General features: G+C 35.7%; 1 long non-coding RNA gene and 1 pseudogene across 1 annotated transcript; both read right to left on the bottom strand.

Annotated features, from left to right (window-relative positions):
- Window positions 1-331: 331 nt before the first annotated feature.
- LOC122607451 lies at window positions 332-1613 on the bottom strand (annotated as a pseudogene).
- An 8746-nt stretch (window positions 1614-10359) lies between these two features.
- Window positions 10360-11753, bottom strand: LOC122608541. Its single transcript, XR_006325242.1, has 2 exons — window positions 11612-11753; window positions 10360-10900 (listed from the first exon to the last, which is right to left on the bottom strand). It is a non-coding gene; the product is annotated as an uncharacterized LOC122608541 (long non-coding RNA).
- Window positions 11754-12744: the final 991 nt, after the last annotated feature.

Below are 12744 nucleotides of genomic sequence, written 5' to 3'. Positions count from 1 at the left end.
AAAAATTTGCAGGGGACAAATTCCGCAATTGTGGCGACTCTAGGCTTTCTTATAATTTGGATATCCTATTTGGGGTCAATCCATTAGGAATCGGGCTACATAGTTATGGTTCATTTACGTTAACCTCTAGTAAAAAAAAGAAAGTTATTAAGAATAAAACAGAGTGCAATATAGTGTATATAAAACACATTGTGTCAACCGGCAAGAACCGTGCGAATCAAGTAGTGTAGTGATTCACACGCGGTTCTCGCAAAGCCCAAGTATGTTGGATGAAAATTGAAATTTCATTTTGTTTTTACTTTATTTAAAATTTAAGAGATAAAAATCCTTCTTTTTTTCATTATCCAACCGACTCTTAAAAATCATAGGAGTTTTTTCTTTAAGAAACTTTAAGAAAACTATCTATAAAAATAATTAGATAAAATACCTTCAACCTTGTCAACTGATAGCGAAAGAACAAAATCGGGATACATACCAATACCTATTACAGGTAGAAAAATGGAGATGGAAACAAATAACTCGCGCGGTCCAGAATCAAAAACAAAAAGTTTGGTATTAAATATTTGTATCCATAGAACAACTGCCGTGACATAGATAATAAATAAATAGGAGTTAATATCATTCCAATGCCATTACAAAAGTGATAGCTATTTTGGGCATTAAAAGATATTTTTGGCTTGTAATTAGTCCTAAAAAGATTATAACTTCTGCAACAAAACCACTCATACCCGGTAATGCAAGGGAAGCCATGGAAAAGCTACTGAACATCGTAAATATTTTTGGCATGGGGATACCTACTCCGCCCATTTCGTCGAGATAAACAAGGGTATTCTATCATAACTCGTTCCTGCCAAGAAAAAAAGTGCAGCACCAATAAAGCCATGAGATATTATTTGTAATATAGCTCCATTGAGTCCCGTATCGTTATAGAAACAATTCCTATAAGTATGAAACCCATATGAGATACGGAGGAATAGGCTATTCTTTTTTTTAAATTACGCTGGCCGGGAGATGTTGAAGCTGCATAGATTATTTGTAGTGTGCCTACTATCATCAACCAAGGAGAAAATATAGATGAGCGTGTGGTAATAATTCCATATTAATCCGAATCAATCCATACGCTCCATTTTTAATAAAATTCCGGCTAGAAGCATACAAGTACTGTAATGCGCCTCTCCGTGGGTATCTGGTAACCATGTATGTAGCGGTAGAATCGGTGATTTGACAGCAAAAGCAATAAAAAATCCAATATAGAATATTATTTCCAAAGCCACAGGATACGATTGATTAACTGATGTTTCAAAATTTAATGTTGGCTCATTAGAACCATATAAACCGATACCCAGAACTCCCATTAGAGAAAAAATGGAGCCCCCCGCCGTGTACAAAATAAATTTTGTGGCTGAATAGAGACGTTTCTTCCCTCCCCACATGGCTAAAGTAGATAGACCGGAATTAATTCTAATTCCCACATGATGAAAAAAAGTAAAAGGTCCGAGAAGAAAATGATCCTATTTGACCACTGTACATTGCTAACATCAAGAAATGGAATAATCGAGAATCCCGAGTAATAGGCCAGGCCGCTAAGGTAGCTAAAGTGGTGATAAATCCTGTTAATAAAACGGGGCCTATAGACAGTCCATCTATTCCTAATTTCCAACGGAAATCAAAAAACTGATCCATTATAGTAGTCTACTAGTTGGAATGGATCGTCCAATTGGAAATGATAACAGAATGCATAGGTTGTTAGAAGAAGTTCTAACGAAAAATAATAACTATACTTAACAACAAAACGCTCGAAAAAGCCCAACATTATTAAATAAGAACCATCTGCGAAATATAAATTTATATCCGAGAAAAATAATATCTTCTCGGGATATCCCCCGAGAAGATAGAAAAGGACATCAGACCGCTTAGCAAGAGAACCTTAACACTGCGAAATAAATTCATCCTAACCGATTGTTTCATTTTTGTTTTTTCTTTCCCAGTATCGATATAATGAGCACTGTGAACTATCTGCTTCAAAAAAGATAGTTGTAAAGAAGATCAGAGCAAGATATCGTAGTGTAGAACATATTTGAAGTATGGGATCACATTAGTAGGAATATAGGTTGATACGTCTCCAGAAAGCCTTGCACAAAGGGGATGAAAGGCTACTTCTTTGCCCCCTTATTGTATTTAGCTGCTGTCACCGAAGGCTCCTTTTTCTTAGCGCAACTGGCCTTTCTGACCTTTTTATAAGTCCCCTCTAGTCTACTACTAGGCACCTATGTCAGGGGAGACAGCAGAAGAGCGAGAAGAGTGCTATGATTCTTGTGCAGTCTATATAAGCAATTCCTTGATCAGGGTTTTCTTGGCCAGGAATGCTCGATCCAGATAAGAGGGCGCTGTCCTCTATTGTTGAAGCTCAGTTCAGTAAAACAATCGGGTTTACCAAGCTTGTAGGATACTACTTACTAATTTATGCCTGGACGCAGGAAGAGCGAACTATTCTCTTATACAATGCTCTATCGATCCAGAACTCTAGGAAAGCAACTTCGATACCTAGATAGCGGGAGAGGAAGGGCTAGCCCATACAAAAGGGAATCCACTTCTTTACTAGAGATAACTCGATTTGAAGCTTTCATTCCTCTTCAGGTGGTTTGGTTTATCTTTATTAGCTATTGAGCAAAAAGAGTTCGCAACCTTTTTGCGCTCATCTCCTTTCTTCAGGGATATGTAACTCCAAGCCATCAACATTTGGGAAAACAACATACCTTGATGCAAACCTATAAACTCCTTAAACCACCTCTTAAAGTGAACGTGAATAGGATCTTTAAGTTTCAGAGTGGGCTGCTATTGCCTCTCCACAAGCCCGATTCCGATGGTTATGATTACAGCAACAGTTAACCCTCCGGGTCTTGACTAGGAAACTAGCTCTGCAAAGACGCTTCTTTGGTGTTCTTCCGGTGGATGAAAATCAAAACCAACTAGCCAACCAGAAAAAAAGGCTTCCGTCCTCGGAACTAAAGCTGGTTCTATTCTGGACAAGAAAGCAAAGCGGGGACCTAGGTGGGAGGAGCTGACTTGACTGGTTAAATTTCCGGTACTTAGTCATTCGACTGACAAAGAGAGGAGACCGAAGGAGAGAAGAGGTTTAGCCCTTTCCCTAATGGTCGATCGAGTAACTATGCCCCTTGATCCTAACCAAAGTAAGCTAGTCCACGAGTGAAAGACTTTCCACTAGATAGAATGAGGGTAGCTCTCCCGATAGGTTACGGGGGGAATCTCCTACCCCTGATTTGATTCGATTCGATTCCTAGGATTTTCATTTTCCGGGATTTCTCGCTTATATCTGATGTCCCTGAGGGAATCCTTAGATGTGAAAGTGAGGAGATAGAAAAGTTCAGACTTTGAGCAAAAGACGGAAGAGAGAGGGAGCACTCGTGGCACACTTATACAGATAGCTATCGATGGGGCTATAAATCTTCATTACCCTTACGGTCGACTAACTTCGCCAAGAAAAGCACTTCTTACTGGGTGAAGGGCTGGGCCTACGCTCGCTTGTTCCAGCGCGAGAATCTCCGCTTTTTGGTCAGCGGCTATCTGGACCACCATACCTTCTCTATTGCAAGCTACCTCTTGTTAACCCGGTTCTAGCTTACGTATACCGTTGACTCCTGTGTCTTACACACAAGGTTGACATAAGGAAATTCCTTGTTCTAATAATTACGCCGTCCCCGGTCCCTTGGGCTTGGGGTAAGCCTAAATGTGCGATGCCCGATAATTGTGCATTAGGAGCTCGCTTCCTTCCATTAGTCAATCGGACTTTTTCACAAGATCTCTAATGCCAATAAAGCAGGAAGGCGAGGAGAATGCCAAATCGAAAGCAACCCATAAAGCTAGTTCCCTTGGACTGAGTCTAGTGCTTCATACGATACAAGACAAGGAAGGAAAGGAAAGGAAGTGCGTGTTCAGAGTTGGAGGATTCCAGGCCAGCCCGATGCGTTCTGAGGAACTAGACAGATCAAGTTTCTTTCCTCATATACTTTAGCTGACGTAATTGATTACAAGAAAGTGACTCTGCAAAACATTGAATCAACACAGTATAAGGCACTGCCAACAAAAATAAAAGCGGGTCTGGACGACAACCATTCCTTGAATTTGGTTCTGGCAAAGCGGGAGGAAGCCACTCTAAAGAGGAGGACTGTCAAAGAGTCATGTTGGGCTTCGACTAGGAGCTCTCCTCGGCCATAGAGATTCGCTTGGAGCATATCATAATGAGCTTGAGGCCTTTCGCTCAAGAGGTTAATGAATCTGGCTTCTAACAATGATCAATCATGTGGCGGTGTGGAAAGGCGTATGTACATCTAATTCGAGCATTTTCTACTACTAGTATGGGTAAGCATAAGGGGCTATAAATACGTCTTATGTTATGACGAACACACAACCTTTGTATAATGAGCTACTCAAGAGATGGGAACCACACGTCCCAGGCTTGCCCCCTACCAATAAAGTACAGCCAGCCACTATGTATCCATGTAAACTAGGGATGAGGATAGACAACGGCAGTTCGTTATTCATACTCGTTATTTAGATGGTTACAGGGTTGACCGAGCTATTTATTCCGTTTCCCGAAATGGTGACCCATAACTTGTTTTCCCGGGAAAGGGTTCAGATCTATATCGCAATACATAGCCCGTAGTGGGGTGGGGAGGCTGTTTGGTAAAGGCGGATCCTCCTGTAGGTACGTAGACGGATCGAAATGCAGGCTCTGTCGAGACCTGTTGATCCCTTCCTTTCATACCTGGTCTAGTCTCTCTTTCTTAGGTCGATTCCATCCGCAGCAGAGGGTGAAGTTGACCCGGCTTATTCAGCTTGTCAATTATTGGTGTAGTGCTAGACTCCTCCTCTCCTTTATTTTTTTATGAATGGAAAAAAGATTCGATTGTTACTAGCCCCTTTTTGCCCACCCACTGAGCTGAGCCCTATGACTAGAGACTAGAAAGGCAGAAAGAAATTCCTATTAGCTGAAAGTGGGTCTACAAGATGAGGACTCTCTATCGTCAGATCGTTGGCAGTCTGGTTCTGCTTTCTCCTATCTTAGTCAGTCAGTAAACTCGGGGATGAAAGCTCTAGCTAATCTTGGACAGGTTTCTTTTTCGTTCTTTCGCGTAGTGAATTCTTCTCTCTCTTATGATATTTCCGCTTGAGGCTCTGCGAGACCTGAAATACAGGTTTTGAAGAAACTCGGCCAACGGCATCTTTGATGCTCTTATTTCGTTTCGCGAAGTAGGGATTGGGAGTTTCGTCTCGGACTTGACTTGACTTGAAAGGCCTAAAGCAGAGGTTCTGAAAGAACGTAGTGGTGAACGAAGTTTACTTTGACTTATAGCATTTCTCCTTCTCTTAGCTGAAGGCTTATCCATGAATCCGGACTTGAAGAACTTGAGGGCATAGGATTCAATCCAGCCACAGGTTCTCCCTATGGCTACCTTGTTGCGAACGAAAGACCGGATCTCTATTCTTCCAGCAATCTTCTTTTGATGATAAAAAAGAAAGAAGAGAAAGAACTGGGAGTTGGCGCCTACATAACTGCTTGCTTGCTTACCAAGCCATCCTGGCAGCAAGCTCCTCCAGTTCGATTATGATTCTTGACTTGACTTATTATAAAAACAACTCACTATCCAAATGAAAGACAATCGATTATCTACCCAAGAAGATAGAGAGTCCCACATACAAAAAAAGGTCACAAATAGAGTTAAACCAAGTCACAAATAGATTATATTTTTCTATAATCTAATATCTAATATATATATATAGTAAGTATATAGTAAGTATATATTTCTATAATCTATCTATAAGTAGTATATAGTATTACTATATAATTTTTTTCCATTAACATAAAAAAAGGAGCAATAACGCCCTCTTTATAAAAACAAGAGGGAAGCTATTGCTCCTTTTTAGTTCAAAAACTCCTATACAATACAATCAGACCAAAGTCTTATCCATTTGTAGATGGAGCTTCAATAGCAGCTAAGTCTAGAGGGAAATTGTGAGCATTACGTTCATGCATAACTTCCATACCAAGGTTAGCACGGTTAATGATATGAGCCCAAGTGTTAATTACACGGCCTTGACTATCAACTACTGATTGGTTGAAATTGAAACCATAAGCATGAATTATCATACGTTATACAATTATGTGGAGATTTGGATTTTTGATCATATGTGCACGAATATTGCTATGATTACATATGATCGACTTGCATACAAGAAGGAGAGTTGAAACGACAACCACCATAAGGGTAGCAGACAAAAATGGACCCATGAAACTGAAGTCATAATCTCTGTATGCACCCCTAAAGGTGAACAAAGTAAGAGTAACTATGACCACATCAGTTAAAATGGTTGTTTCTAGGATCACCTTTCGTGCAACTTGAAAAGGATTGAGCTTTCTTCTATTTGTTGTCAAGGGTCACAAGAACTTGATTAAACATTATCTCAGAAGTCCACTTCTAAGCTATAAGACTATGGAAAGATGCATATTTGGTTGAGTAATGCAGAACTTGTTAGTTAAATAATAGGTTAATGAAGGTGTCAACTTTTGATATTTAGTCATGGTTCATACGGAGTAGTATGCTTTACCTCTAATCTAAGGTTGAAGCTGGTAAAGCTAACATTATTAGCCATGTTAGAATTATAAAAGTGGTGTTAAGTTGTAAATTTTCATTAGTGGAAGGAATATTAGTGATTATAGTGATATTAGTATAAATACTCCTTCCTTAATTATTTTGTAATAAGCCTTTGAGATAATTATCATCCATCCTTTTCTCTAACTTACTTTCTCTCTCTACACCATCATCTTCCTCTCATCACTCACACACACTTACACATAGTGAAACCTCCATTAACACACACTAAAGCTCAATTTCAAGTTATATCATTTGGTATCAGAGTGCAATCAATGTATCTAAACGATCCCCAAGCTATTTGAAGCTGAATTTGTGCTAATTTTGTTTAAAATTGAGTTTTTAGAAAACTACCATTTGTAGAACGAGATGATTTCTGAATTTTTAGAATGTTTTGTTCGTAATTAGGTTCTATATACAAAAATCAAAAACATATTTCAATTTCAGAAGTCAATTTCATCATTTAAGTAGTTTTTGATGAAGGTCTATAAATCACACTTTAGAGGGTTTTGAATCTCGTTGAAATTGATGTTTATTTTCACTCAGGTTTGATGCGCGATCTAATTGTGAGAATTTAATAACACAACCAAACTATCATAATAAGAGATACATAAAAATATAGGTCATAACTAGAGATATCAAAACACCAAAACTCTAAATTATATAACACGAAAACGTTACCAAATATTTGATTGTTTTTTTTAAAATTGTTACGTATCACAAGAATTCTTCTCTCCACTTACAAAGTATGTGTTACATCATCATGACCGACCTTCGATTGTGGCCAATGATAGTCATAAACTGCTTAAAAGGACGTGCGAATGTGCAATAAACCACCGGAAACTAATTCTGTATCACTAAAATCTAAACGAACTTCAAATGTTTAGGTTATGATGAGTTCAACTCACAAGTTCATAGAGAGTTTACGAAGTCATAACGCACCCGAAAACTTAATTGTAACACAAAAACCTCTAGCAATAAGTCCACAATGGTTATACATCTACATCTATACATACATTTATTTATAGATTCATTCAAATTATATAAATCATACATGCATACAAATATTCTACATAGATACAAAGTATATATATATATATGAGAAAATCAAATCAAATTATATATATATATATAGGCAAAAGATAAAATGAGTCAAGCCAATAGAAAAAGTCCAGGGGTCCAATTTGTGATTGTCCGATCCGTAAATTTCGGCGACTCTGATTAAAAACTGATTATTATGCGCACTCCCTTTCGAGGGTGGTTATGTAATTTCCAACAACAAAACGAAAACCCTTTTCGTCCTTAATCTTCACATAGTAACATACACTTCGATTTCTCCGTTCTCCTTCTTTCTTTCTCCTCTCTTAAACCGATCACCGTCTTCATTTTCGCGATCACCTTCTTCATTTCTCCGATCACCGTTTTCATTTTTCTTATTATCTGATTAGGTCCTTTTTTTCTCCGCCGTTTGAATCTTACATTTTTGTAAACCCTAATTTTTATTCCGATTGGCGGATTGAACGATGGGGAAAAAGAATTGTGAAAAGGAAAAACAAAGCCATACTTATTATAGTTTTTTTAGATTTTAGTAAACCCTAATTTTTCCCTTTTATTAATTAGTTACTTATTTTTTATTTATTTTAGGTTGAAGTGAGAGATTGAGCTATCGTAAAAAGACAGGTGCAGATATTCCACTAGAAGAAGCAAATTATGTAACTTCTACATCCACAGGTATGTATTTTTTTATTTTTAAATTTTTTTTCATAATTGTTTGTATTAATTTTTACATTTTAGTTACAATGTTTATAGTAAGTTGAAAAGATTAAACATTTTTATTAAAAATGATACAGTTTCACACGCAATCAAATGGCTCGATGCTAATAGATTAAATCAAAGACAGAAAACACTGATAAAACGTCAATTTTCATATAAACTCAATAATATTCAACTGAATTTTACAATAACCAAAATCCTTATTTATACTAATCCTAACACCCTTAAAATAAAAAAAACAAATCAATTCATACGTATCATTATAAATAAAAGATAACTTCTAAAAATAAAATATAACTTATTAAAATATAGAAGATTATCTAAATAAACCGCATTATGGAGTTGGGTCAGGTCATGGGTCTCCTGCATTATTCTCTCCCTCTTCGAAAAAAACTCGTCCTCAAGTTTTGACTTTAAACCACGTCCACCCGGATCGAATGGAACATCAACGCGATTCTCATGCAGTATTATCATGATGTCCCACATAAATATCTTAATTTCTCGAGTCATTCCGCCAAACTCGGAACTTGTACCATCGGGGTCGTACAGAACATCCAGGCATGTCTTTCTCTTCTTTAAATTTGAAAACTTAATATGACATTAAGTAATGTAGATCTTGGTTTCCAACATATAATTTCTATCATTTCCGTAGAAATTTGATATTAATGGAGCACCAAAAGCGGAATGAGATTGCAATATAAATGCAATTAATTCTTTTAAAACTTGATAGGCAACAAAATCGGTACTCGATATTAGATTTTTAAAGTTTATTTTAAAACTTGACTTTATATTTAAGTGCCAATCATGAAAATCTATCCCAAAACTTAAAGCCAAATACCACGATTCAACGTAACACTACCAGATTAATTTCACCTTACCTCCTCGATCGTTCTTCGTGTTCACAATGAAATCTGAAATTTTAACTTCATTGTGATTGTCTTTCTTCACTGTCTTGTTGAGAAGTTCATCTTTAAAAAACTGAACTCGTGGTCATCCAAATATACCAATCTTCATCTTCGTATTCATCAAACACAGGAGGTGCTCGATAGAGGGTGCTACAATTCCCAAGATACTCCTTCCCAAAGTTCTCATCTCGGATAGAAGTTTCCAAGTCGGTTTCTTGAAACTTGTAGCCATCGCCGTCTTCAGGATGCTCCTCTTTCCCAACAATCTCATCCCAGATGACATCTTCTGGGTCAGTTTCCTAGATATTGCGATCTTGTAAATAGAACACGATATCATCGATGCCTCGTTCGGCAATTTGGCGAGTAAAAATGTGGTTCTCATCACGCAGAGCCATTTGAATTAACCTGAGCTCTGATACCAACTGATGCAGTTTCACACGCAATCAAATGGCTCGATGCTAATAGATTAAATCAAAGACCGAAAACATTGACAAAACGTCAATTTTCATATAAATGCAATAATATTCAACTGCATTTTACAATAACCAAAATCTTTATTTATACTAATCTTAAAACCCTTAAAATAAGAAAACAAATCAATTCATACTTATCATTATAAATAAAAGATAACTTCTAAAAATAAAATATAACTTATTAAAATAAAAGATAACCTAAAATAACCGCATTGTGGGGTTGGGTCGGGTCATGGGTCTCCGGCATCAAAAAATGTATCACTTTTTATTAAAAAAGTTTCGACTGCATAAAGGGTGTTGTCTGAGTATTTAATTGTTTCACAAAATTTGTCTAATTTCTTTTTAAAGTTATCATAATTAACTACACTTTATAACTTTGTAATTGAAAGGTTTACACTTATACTGTCAACAATTTATTAACTAATTACAAAACTTTAGATTTGATGTTGGAGACGTATTGTAGTTGGAGACATATACAGATTGGATAACCATGAACACCATTTTAACTACTTAATTAAATTACAAACCCAATTTTCGTAAAGCTGAAAGTGAAAGTATTTTGTCACTAAAATTACACAAAACATCATAACCGCAATATACTCTCACTCTTTTTCCAAATTTTTACAAATTTAAGACTAATAAAACTTGGATTATATAGCTTACCTAATATTAAACAGTGAAATCATGGTCGGAAATTGAATAAATACATGGAAGATTATTGAAATCCGACTCCATGAAGATAGATGTTAACTCAAATAATAGAAGAAGTTGCTTTCTCATCGTCATCTTTGTTAATCAGCATAGGAAACGCTGCAAACCCACCAGCTGCAGCCGAATTCCATGAAGATGCCTCCTCTTGGAATCTGAAACCACTACTAGAGTCGTCGGAGGATGAAGAAGGTGATGACGAGGACAGATACGTGTAACCAATTTCTAGTGACTGGATTGAGCCCTCGTCAGTGGACTCGCCATCGGTGGCATAGTCTACTAATCCAAGAGGATTGATCCACTTGACTTTCTTTTTAGGGTTCTCCTCGACGGGGCTACCATCTTCTTCTTAGAATATGTAACCATGTAACTATGTAAGTAGATGTTAGCTAGAGCTTATAGTTGATCGAATTTATTACATAAGTTAACACGATATTTGTAATCAAAAATAAAAGGAAGTTATAGCTAAATACAAAAAAAAAAAGAAAAAGAAAATGAAAAAAGAAAACTATCGAGTCAAAGACCACATATTTCATTTTGTCTTTTAATCACAAATGTTCAAATAAAGTCCTTTTATCCTATTGTATTAGTTGAACTCAATTTAGTCAATAACAAATACATATTTAGCACAAACAAAAGGAGGTGCCACACTATTTAGTCTATACTTTAGTCTATACATTATGTTGTATAAATTATATCCCATAGTAAAATAGATTATAATTAATAGATAAATAATCTCCTTATAAAATTCTAAGATTAACCATAAGAACATTGGGTATGGTACGGATTAAGTTTTGATGTCACCGACTTTGTAGTTAGTACAACAACGATGAACACCACCTTTTTACATCAATTAAATTTGATGTTGGAGACATACTGTAGTTGGAGACATATACAGATTGGATAACCATGAACACCATTTTAACTACTTAATTAAATTACATACCCAATTTTCGTAAAGCTAAAAGTGAAAGTATTTTGCAACTAAAATTACGTAAAACATTATAACCGCAGTATACTCTCACTCTTTTTCCAAATTTTTACAAATTTAAGACTAATAAACATGGATTATATAGCTTACCTAATATTAAACGGTGAAATCATGGTCGGAAATTGAATAAATACATTGAAGATTATTGTAATCCGACTCCATCAAGATAGAGGTTAACTCAAATAATACGAAAGAATGTGGTTACTTGGCTTATTTTTTGATTAAAAAAAGTTCAGAGGAAGAAAACTTTAGATAACATGACTACATGTTAAAACCTTTTTATATAGATACAAAAGTGAAATAAACAATAAATGCAATCTAGATTTTCTTATCTTCTTATCTATATCTCTTCTTATCCTCTTATCTTTATAGATACAAAAGTGAAATAAACAATGCAATCTAGATTTCCTTATCTTCTAGTCTTTATCTCTCCTTATCCTCTTATCCAAGCTTTGACTAAATATCATGGTTGGAATTTGTGCTACTTTTTTGTATACATAAAAAATACATCTGGCAAATAGAAAATGAACTTAATTAAAATGTATGATATTTGTGTTGAATTCGTTTGAAATAGAATAATACCATTTCAAAAATAAGATAATTTTTATAATACATATTTATTCGGTTCAATTTCACACCCCGATCTATAAACTAAAAATTTGAAACCCAACCAAAAAGAGTCTAGCTCACTTGTAGTTGTCCACACGATAATACAAACTATTTCAAGGTTTCCACTATAATTAATAATAGAAAATGACCTTTAATAAGTTAATATAATTATAAAGGAGGGGGGGAGGGGCTAATTGCTTAGAAAGTACTTAAACTTGTACAAAAACTTTTTTGAGGGCTCGAACATCTTTTATGGGACTAAACTTGACAATAACGTACTTAACTTGTACAAAACTTTTTGGGGGCTCGAACAAAAAACATGTCTTTTATGGGACTAAACTTGACAATAACGTCTGTTGTAAGTCTAGATTACCTTTACAACAGGTATCCGGTTAACACTAATATTAAAATACATTTTGTTTTAATTTGTATTTCACGTGTATATTCTACCTCATTCATATACACCGCATTATTTCCACCTCATTTATTATTTTTGCACATCTTTAAAAAACAAAATTCATATCATATACAAGGTCTACCATTTCTTTACTAAACCACCATCAAACTTTGAAGCAACAATAACTTCAGGTTATCATCCATGACTTTCACTTACA

The sequence above is a fragment of the Erigeron canadensis genome, chromosome 7 (genome assembly GCF_010389155.1).
Source record: "Erigeron canadensis isolate Cc75 chromosome 7, C_canadensis_v1, whole genome shotgun sequence".
Taxonomy (NCBI): Eukaryota; Viridiplantae; Streptophyta; class Magnoliopsida; order Asterales; family Asteraceae; genus Erigeron; species Erigeron canadensis.
Note: the sequence above shows the minus strand (reverse complement) of the source record. Positions and strands in the feature narration are given on the sequence as shown.